We start from the raw sequence: 8,085 nt of genomic DNA on the forward strand, positions 1-8,085 counted from the left end.
GGCAGCGGCAGCCGGAGCGGCGGCGGAGGTGGTGGTACTCTTAACTAATGATTGAACCCAGGGCCTTCACACTGAATCATATGCCCAACCATTTATTTATTTGTTTATTTATTTATTTAGAGAGGGTCTTGTCTTACCCCAGCCTCTCCAAGAGCTGGGATTACAAGAATGAACTACCATCTCTAGGTGGTCCATGCATCTCAGTGTGTCTTCTTGTGCCAATTCTGTGATATTTCAGTGAGTATCACTTTGTGTTGTGTTTTGATGTGAGCTGTTGAAATGCCTCCAGCTTTGTTGTGTTTTACTTGAGATTACTTTGACTAGTCAGGGTCTTGTGCTCCACGTGCATTTTTATGGGGTTGGACACAAGCTGGCTGTAGTTCCCTTAGTGGGAGAATGTTGGCTGGTACCATAGGAATTGTACACCTGCTGTAGGAGTGGATGCCTATCCCTCTGTGAAGGGTGAATGAAGACATGGCCACCCCAGTGAGCCCATGTGACTGCAACACAGAATGGCTGGTAGTGGGGTATCTATCTGTGTCTGAGAACACAGTCTCAGTCATGCCAGCAATCCCAAACTGGGTAATTGTCGTTGCCTAAGAGCTGCTGCACAGATGATTATTCAGGATTCCATGGGATCAGTTGACTAAAGGAGATCTACCCCGTGCTTTCCAGTGGGCAGAGCTGAGTGTCTGCTTCTCAAGACTTCAGTGATCTTAGTCTCTGAAGCATGGTTGCTTAACTGCTTCTTAGGAACACTGGAGGGTGGATGAAACTGTCTAGTTGTTTGCTAGAAATATAGGTAGGCTGAGCCACACAAGAAAGGCTTAACTGCTCTCCGGGATTGTGGGTGGGTGGCTGGAGGTCCTTGTCTGATTCCCTGAGATGAGCTACTGAAGTGTGCTTCCAGGCTACATTCCAGGGCTCAGGTGGGGTACACAGGACCATCTGGCTACTTCCTAGGAGCTTCAGTGGGCCACTCTGATGAGCTGGTTGACTGGATCTTTCCTGGCCCCAAAGATGCCTGGGAATAATCACCCGAATACTTCCATGGCAGCAGGAAGATGGGCAGAGTCACCTGGCTGCTTCCTGGAGCTAAGGTGGACAGGTGGTGTTGACTGACTGCTTCTTAGGTAGCAGGAGAGTGGCCAGGTCTGTCCCAATGTTTTCTTGGAATTTGTACAGGTTGAGCCACTCAGGTGTTTCCCAGGCCACAGAGGGTGGGTGTGACTCCAGGCTGGGTCACAAAGCAGGGTTAGCCAAGCTGCAGGAAGTAGCCGCCCATCTGGTTCACAGGACCCTAAGTGGGCGGGGTCTCAAGATCACATCCTGTAACAGGAGCCTGAGTAAAGGAAGACACAAGTGGGCTGTGATCTTTTCCTGGAGCAACACCATGGTGTAGTAACCTGGCTGCTCCCCTGACTGGGCTCAAAGCTGGCCAGGATCAAAGAATTCACCAACAATAAATTTCTCAAGTGCCCATAATGATCATGGGACAGCTGTGGGTATTTCTGCTTAGCTTTACCCACTGACTGAAACCTCTTTTGGGTCAAGCTTTGTTTCAAGAGATGGGATAGTAGGTTCTGTGTGCTTACTCCCCTTTTTATGAGGCTAACATATCTCAGCTCCACAGTGTGCCCACCACATCCTTATTGCACTTTGATTCTCTGCCTCAAATGCCCCAGTGAAGTAGTGACTGTGTTTTCTTTTTTTTAAATTTTATTTATTTATTTATTTGTGTGTGTGTGTGTGTGTGTGTGTGTGCACACGGCCAGCTCAGCCCACCAGGGGGCGGGGCCGGCTGGCATGTGGTGCTGGGGGATTGAACCGTGGTCCCTGTGCTTTGCTAAGCTTGTTCTAAGTAGGTGCTTTAGACCACTGAGCCATCTCACCAGCCCCAATGACTGTGTTTTCTTTGATATGGTCCTTTGTGGGGAGCAAAGTGATCCAGGCAGCTCTAGTCTGCCATCTTGCTGATGATACTCCCAGGAAAGCTATTTTACAGCATAAAAATGATTAGCCAGATGAAGAAATGCATAGTACAAGGTCTGTCAGAGTCTTGATGAAGTTTTTATCCTTGTGGAGCTGGGGCATGTGACACTCAAAGCATGTAAATGTATTCTTCTCCACCAATCTAGGAGCTCTACAAATCCTATTTTTTGCAGTTTTATTGAGGCCTCAATATTGGTGGGTTACATCATTGGCCAGTGATGATTACCTCAACCTTTGCCCTTCTGTTTGCCTTCCCTGATATTGAGTAGGAGGGCTGAAAACCTCAACTCTCTAACTGCACCTTAGCCTTTCCAGTGGCTGGCCTCTACCAGGAATCCATTACCTAAATCTTCCAGCCACTGGTCTTCTGGTTAGCACGCTCATTATTACATAAAGATGCTCTTATTGCTCCAGAGCTTCTAGGATTTTAGGAGCCGTACATCAGGAACTAATGGTAAAGATCAGCTATCTACTGATTGTATCATATCTCCTATGCTCAGTGAGATCAGCTGATGTTGTTTACAATAATGAGAGTCAATAAAATTTTAAAAAATGAAAATTAAGCAATACAAATCTAAAAGGAATTTAAAAAGAACAAAGACAGAAGCAAAACTAACCCTATTCACTCACACGTTTTTTCAGTATGTTTTCTATTAAACAATTTAGAACAACCAAAATTTTGTTACGCTGCAGAACATTTTGATAAGAGAAAATTGTCCAGAGACAGTGTCTCATAAAAGTTCTGAGTGAAAAACGTTGATATAAGAAATGTTTCTCTTAAAGCAATTATATCTAGAACTGAATATCAAACGACCATGAAGTTAAAAGATGAAGTGAATTTCATGACTGAATTGAGCTCTATACCTTCAGGATTATTTTTTTTTCTTTTACTACATGCTATGAGAGAGGAGAAAACAGTCCTGGAATCTTCACTAATTGCTGGCACTGATCACAAACATAAGACCACCCATGGAGAGCCAGCACAAAAGTTTGTTTTTATTATAACTGTTTTTTAAGGGGTGAGGGAGTGTGAATAGTTTGGGTAAAGGGTGGGTAGAAGTTAGAACATTTATAAAAGAACATAAATAAAAAGAATTCTTAAGTAACTTCCTCTAAATAAATCTAACTAGTCTTGCCAGTGTTTTCTTGGCTTCCGACCAACCTTTATCAAACCAGGAAGTGGGTCAACCAGACCTGGGGCAAACAAGACAATTGGTCAGTATGTAAATAATTGAAAGGTTTCTCCTGTAAATCAGTAGGGAATTTATAAAATTTCTTAGACTTAAAAGGTTGCTTGTCATATCTCAGAGGATTTCCTTACCTTTTCATCTTCTTTCACCTAGAATTCCGTTTTCTAATTAGGAATACATACAAATGAAGAGGTAGAAAAATTAAGATTTCTCCAATACTGCATAAAGTATGTACCACACAGATAAAGTTAAAACCAAGCACAATACAGTTAGATCAACTCTACCATAGTTAACCTTTATTAAAAATATTGTTTCTCCAGGCTTAATCCTGTTTCTTTGAATAAATTAGCAAATCTCGGAAAGGGGCGGTCTACTGCCTCTCTAGTTCACTCTCTCTGACAATTCTTAATTAAATATTAAGGATTTGATACAAAGCTCATAGTCTTACATGTTCCCAGAGCTTTTATCTACCTTTGAGAAGATCCAGGGGCTTTGTAGATAGCACATTTCAAGGTCTATAATTTTCAGTTCCATTCCATTTAGCCACTATCCAGAACTTTCCACATGAGCACTTAGAAGCATTAAGAACTGCATTAGATCATAAAATTTAACCCATAATCTTTCTACTGATTTCTGTGCTACCAGTTCTCTCCCTTCTTATGCCTTCACTAGATTCAGAACTTTTGTAGGCCAAGTACTTTGTTCCTAAATTTTATTTCAATTAATGATCTTTTTTTGAGTTTTTTTTTCTTCTCTATCATATATTCTCAATCCAATTATCCAATGATAATGTTTGGTACATGAGAACATAAAAATGTTAGTCTAACTTAGATACAAATTTTCCTTCTTTTTGTATAGTCAAAACTACAAATTCTCCCTCTACTCCAGCTTTCTTTTTTTTTTCTTTTTAAAATTAATTTTATTGAGAAACAAATAGCAATGAGACAGTTTCAAAACAGGTTAGTAGGACAGTTTCAATAATTAATACATTGCATATTGTTGTTCTCGTAGTGATTATTCATAGTACAAGATGCAGACGTGATATCCTGTCCAAACACTATTACTACAAATCTTTCTTGTCATTGAATTAAGAGAAAGTAGTTGTATGTCTATCCTAAGTATTTTGTATACAAGATTTTTTTTTCAATAATTTATTGAGATCCAGCTTTCATTGAGGTATAATTATCAAATAAAAATTGTATCTAATTATGATATGGAAAATGATGTTTTGATGTATGTACTCATTGTGATGACCACAATTAAGAATATGGTTAATATTTAAATTAAAAAACAAAACAAAAAAATAGTTGCAGTAAGAACCACATTGCTAAAAAGGTTATATAAGTATGATCAAAGTGAAGGGGAGTATTTTGGGTACTTTGTGGGGAATTACTGACAATGTGTCTTTTCCTATAATGATTTTTTAGATTTAAACACTCACTGCATATTGCCTCAAAGGCCAATATGATCTTGGTCTTTGGAAACCCATTTAGGTTTTGGATCCCAGTAATCCCAGCATGTAGGAGACCGAGGCAGGAGGATCAGAAGGTGTGGTGAGTCTGAGCTACCTAATGACCACATAGTGGGGCTTTCTCTTAACAAAACAAAACATAATTAACATAGCTGCCTCTTCACATAGTCATATTTTCTGCCTGAGGAGTATGTTTAAGATCTAGTACCACTGGGATTGCCCAATGTGTAATGTGATACATTAGCATCATCTGTAGATCTAGAGAAGTGCTATGCCCTGACTGAAACTTTTATTCAGGGAAACTAATGTTCTTAAAAAGTCACTTATCAAAGACCTACAATCTATTTTATTACCCTTAGAGTTTTGTCTTTCAGTTAGGCCTTTAATCCATTAGGAATTCACCTTTGTGAAAGTGAGGTAGGGGTGAAAATACAGTCAACAGGGAACACAGGTGACCCCAGGTAGACAAAGGAGGTAACACCTAAGAATCCCCCTCCCCTGCAACCACAAATTTGGCAGTTTTTCCCTGACCTGATTTCTGGACTCCATGAATTTCAGAGCTTTTCTGTGAATGCTTGTTTGTTTGTTTGAAGAATAGAACTCAGGGCCCCGTGCTTACCAGGTAGGCGCTGTACCACTGAGCTATATCCTCCACCCCTCCTCCTGCCCTTTCACTGTGATGTCTCTGCTTTGGAGCCAGCCCACCACAGACTGAATTTCCCAAAACCAAGAACCAAATTCAAGTCTCTCCTCTTAAACTGTTAGTGTTTGGTATTATGTTTCAGCAACAGGAAATCTGATTATTACACCCAAGACAACACCACTGATTTATCTCATGTTCTTCACATTTCAATAGCAAGAATCAGAAAGTAACAAACAGATGCTAAGTTTGGGTAGGTTATTTTACTTAAGAAGGACAGTGAGGTGATCAGTAAATTGGAAACTTTTGAGCAAAGACTGGAAAGAAGTGAGGAATTCATGTAGGTATCTAGGAGAGAGGCATATTGGAAACAAGCGAGTATCCTAAGTTTAAGTTGTGGAAGTTGGGCAAAGATCCCGGTTGGTTATAAAGGTGTGAGTTAGTAAAGATGGTGTCAGAGAGGAACCTACGGGTTGGATCATCTAGGGCCTCAGAGGTTCTAGTGATTACTTTGAATTTATTGTAGGGTGATGGAAATTCTCTATGGACTTATAACAATGATGCAATAGGTGATACATTGTTAATCTATTTACTCTTGCAGTGAATTCAAACTACAATCTTCGATACATTTTCGGTCCTGCATCTGTTGTTTTTGTAAGACAAACATCTTAATGTGTGTGGATTTTTATGGGATAAGTTTGGGAAGATCAGAAAAGTAATGAAAGATTTCAGCCTAGGTTCCAGTCCATTCTCTTTCAATGCATGAACATGCCTAGGATAAAATACTGCTTTTAAAAACTAAACCTTGCTTATTGCTGATGAATAATTGAATGTACTTATATAGCTTTGATCTTATTTTGAGAGAAGTAACATTAGTATGCCCAATGTAATTATACAGAAAGGATATGCATTTTTCTTTCTGCCCCTGTTCATGGTTGTATTACAAAGCATCTCTCAGATGACTAATAATGAAGCATATCATGCCAAAATTAATTTTGTTCTTTCTATTAAGAGCTCTCATAATCTTCCCAGTGTGGGCTGGCTTCCCCATGAAAAAGAAAAGATAACTGGTGGTATTTCCTGATTACGTGCTTCCATTTCCAAAATTCAAATGAGAATTTTTCTTCTATAGTCTCAATAAGTATTCCAAACAATGAAAGCTTCTGGTGGGCTTACCTGGAATCATATAGTCATCTTTGACTCAATCACTGTGGCTGCAGGGATAAATGAGTAACTACAGAGCAGCTCTATGTTGGGTGCCCACCCAGCTTCAGGGGAAAAAGGTGCTCTGATAGCCTACCAGGAAGGAGAAGAGAGAGCAGATAGATAACATACATCAATATTTATTACATGTGAGCATGCAAGGCCTTTAACAATCTGAAGAATACCTACCTGAAGATTTATCTTATTCTATTCCTTAATTCAAGTTTTGTAATCCAGAGGCACGGTAGCTCAGATGATCAGCTCTGAGGTTGGAGGATCTAGGTTTGTCTGATTTGCAATTTATCAGCCATATGACCATGGATATTTTTGAATCTAATATTTAATTTCTTAGCTTCTGAGATAGGGAAATAATACAAATAAAATGCTTGGTACTGGAAAGCAGGTATGGGATTTTAGGGGTTGATAAAAAATAGCTCTTTTCCTCCTTTCATTTTGCATAACTGGAGAAATAACAGGGAGAATAAAGTTATTTTTAGACCAGTTTAAGCCTGTCTTTGTGCCCCAAATCCTGCGGTGGTTTCCCATCTCATCTCTGCAGAGTAAAAGCCAATGTCATCCTTTCCCCAACACCTCAAGCCTCAACACCTTTCTTACTCATCTTGATGGTTTTCCCCTCATTTGATGGCTTTGACTCTTCACACAGTCAGACTCGCCTCATTGCTCTTTCTTTGTCAAACTTCCAGGAAGTCTTCTGCCTCAAATCTTTTGTCTTTGTTTTCTCCACTGCCAAGAGAGTGATGGGTTGATGTACACATGTGACTTGCTGCCTACCCTGGGAAGAAAACAGACATAGTTTCTATCCTCATTGATCTGACAGGCTAGTGGGGAGATGAGTACTACACGCATAAGTAAGTGCATGATATGATTGTAAAGTGTTACAAGGGCTATGATAGAAAATCTCTGTACCTCAACATTAACAGAGGTACTGAATTCTGAAAGGTAAACAAGGGAAGGGCCCTACAAGGAAGTATCTCCTAGGATGAGCATGATATGCAATTAATACAGTCAGAAATTATGGATCATGTCCCATAAGCATTATCTAACCTAGTAGAAATGAAGTAATGATGAATAGTCAGTCACCTGAGAGCCACACAAAATGGTCAGTATCTGAAATATTTGGAAACATCCCATTGCTGGTAGACGAAAATTCAAAAGAAATTTAGTATATGTGGAACTCCAATTAGAAAGGAACTTATCTAATAGGATCAAAGTGTAGTGAATATGAGATGAGTCACAGAAGATTAATCATTGGGCTTAGAAGCCCTGTATGTTAGAGAAAATTGTTCTTATAATAAAGAGGTGCCCTTTCTCTGCCTCTCCATCAGAGTGTAAATAAATGGGGATGACATTATTTTACACATAATCTTGGTTTTGGTTTTTTTTTCAGTCAGCTTTCTCTCACTGTGACAAAATACATGAGGAAATGTTTTTTGTGAACTTCTGATTTCTGAGGTTTTAGTCCATGGTCAACCTGTGTGAGTGCTTTTTTGGGGTAAGGTTGAAGCAGGGGGTAGAAGCTCATGGCATAGAAAAGGTGCTCAGCTTCACGGCAGCCAGGAAACAGGGGT

Source organism: Octodon degus, unplaced genomic scaffold (assembly GCF_000260255.1).
Source record: "Octodon degus isolate 3935 unplaced genomic scaffold, OctDeg1.0 scaffold00188, whole genome shotgun sequence".
Classification (NCBI taxonomy): domain Eukaryota; kingdom Metazoa; phylum Chordata; class Mammalia; order Rodentia; family Octodontidae; genus Octodon; species Octodon degus.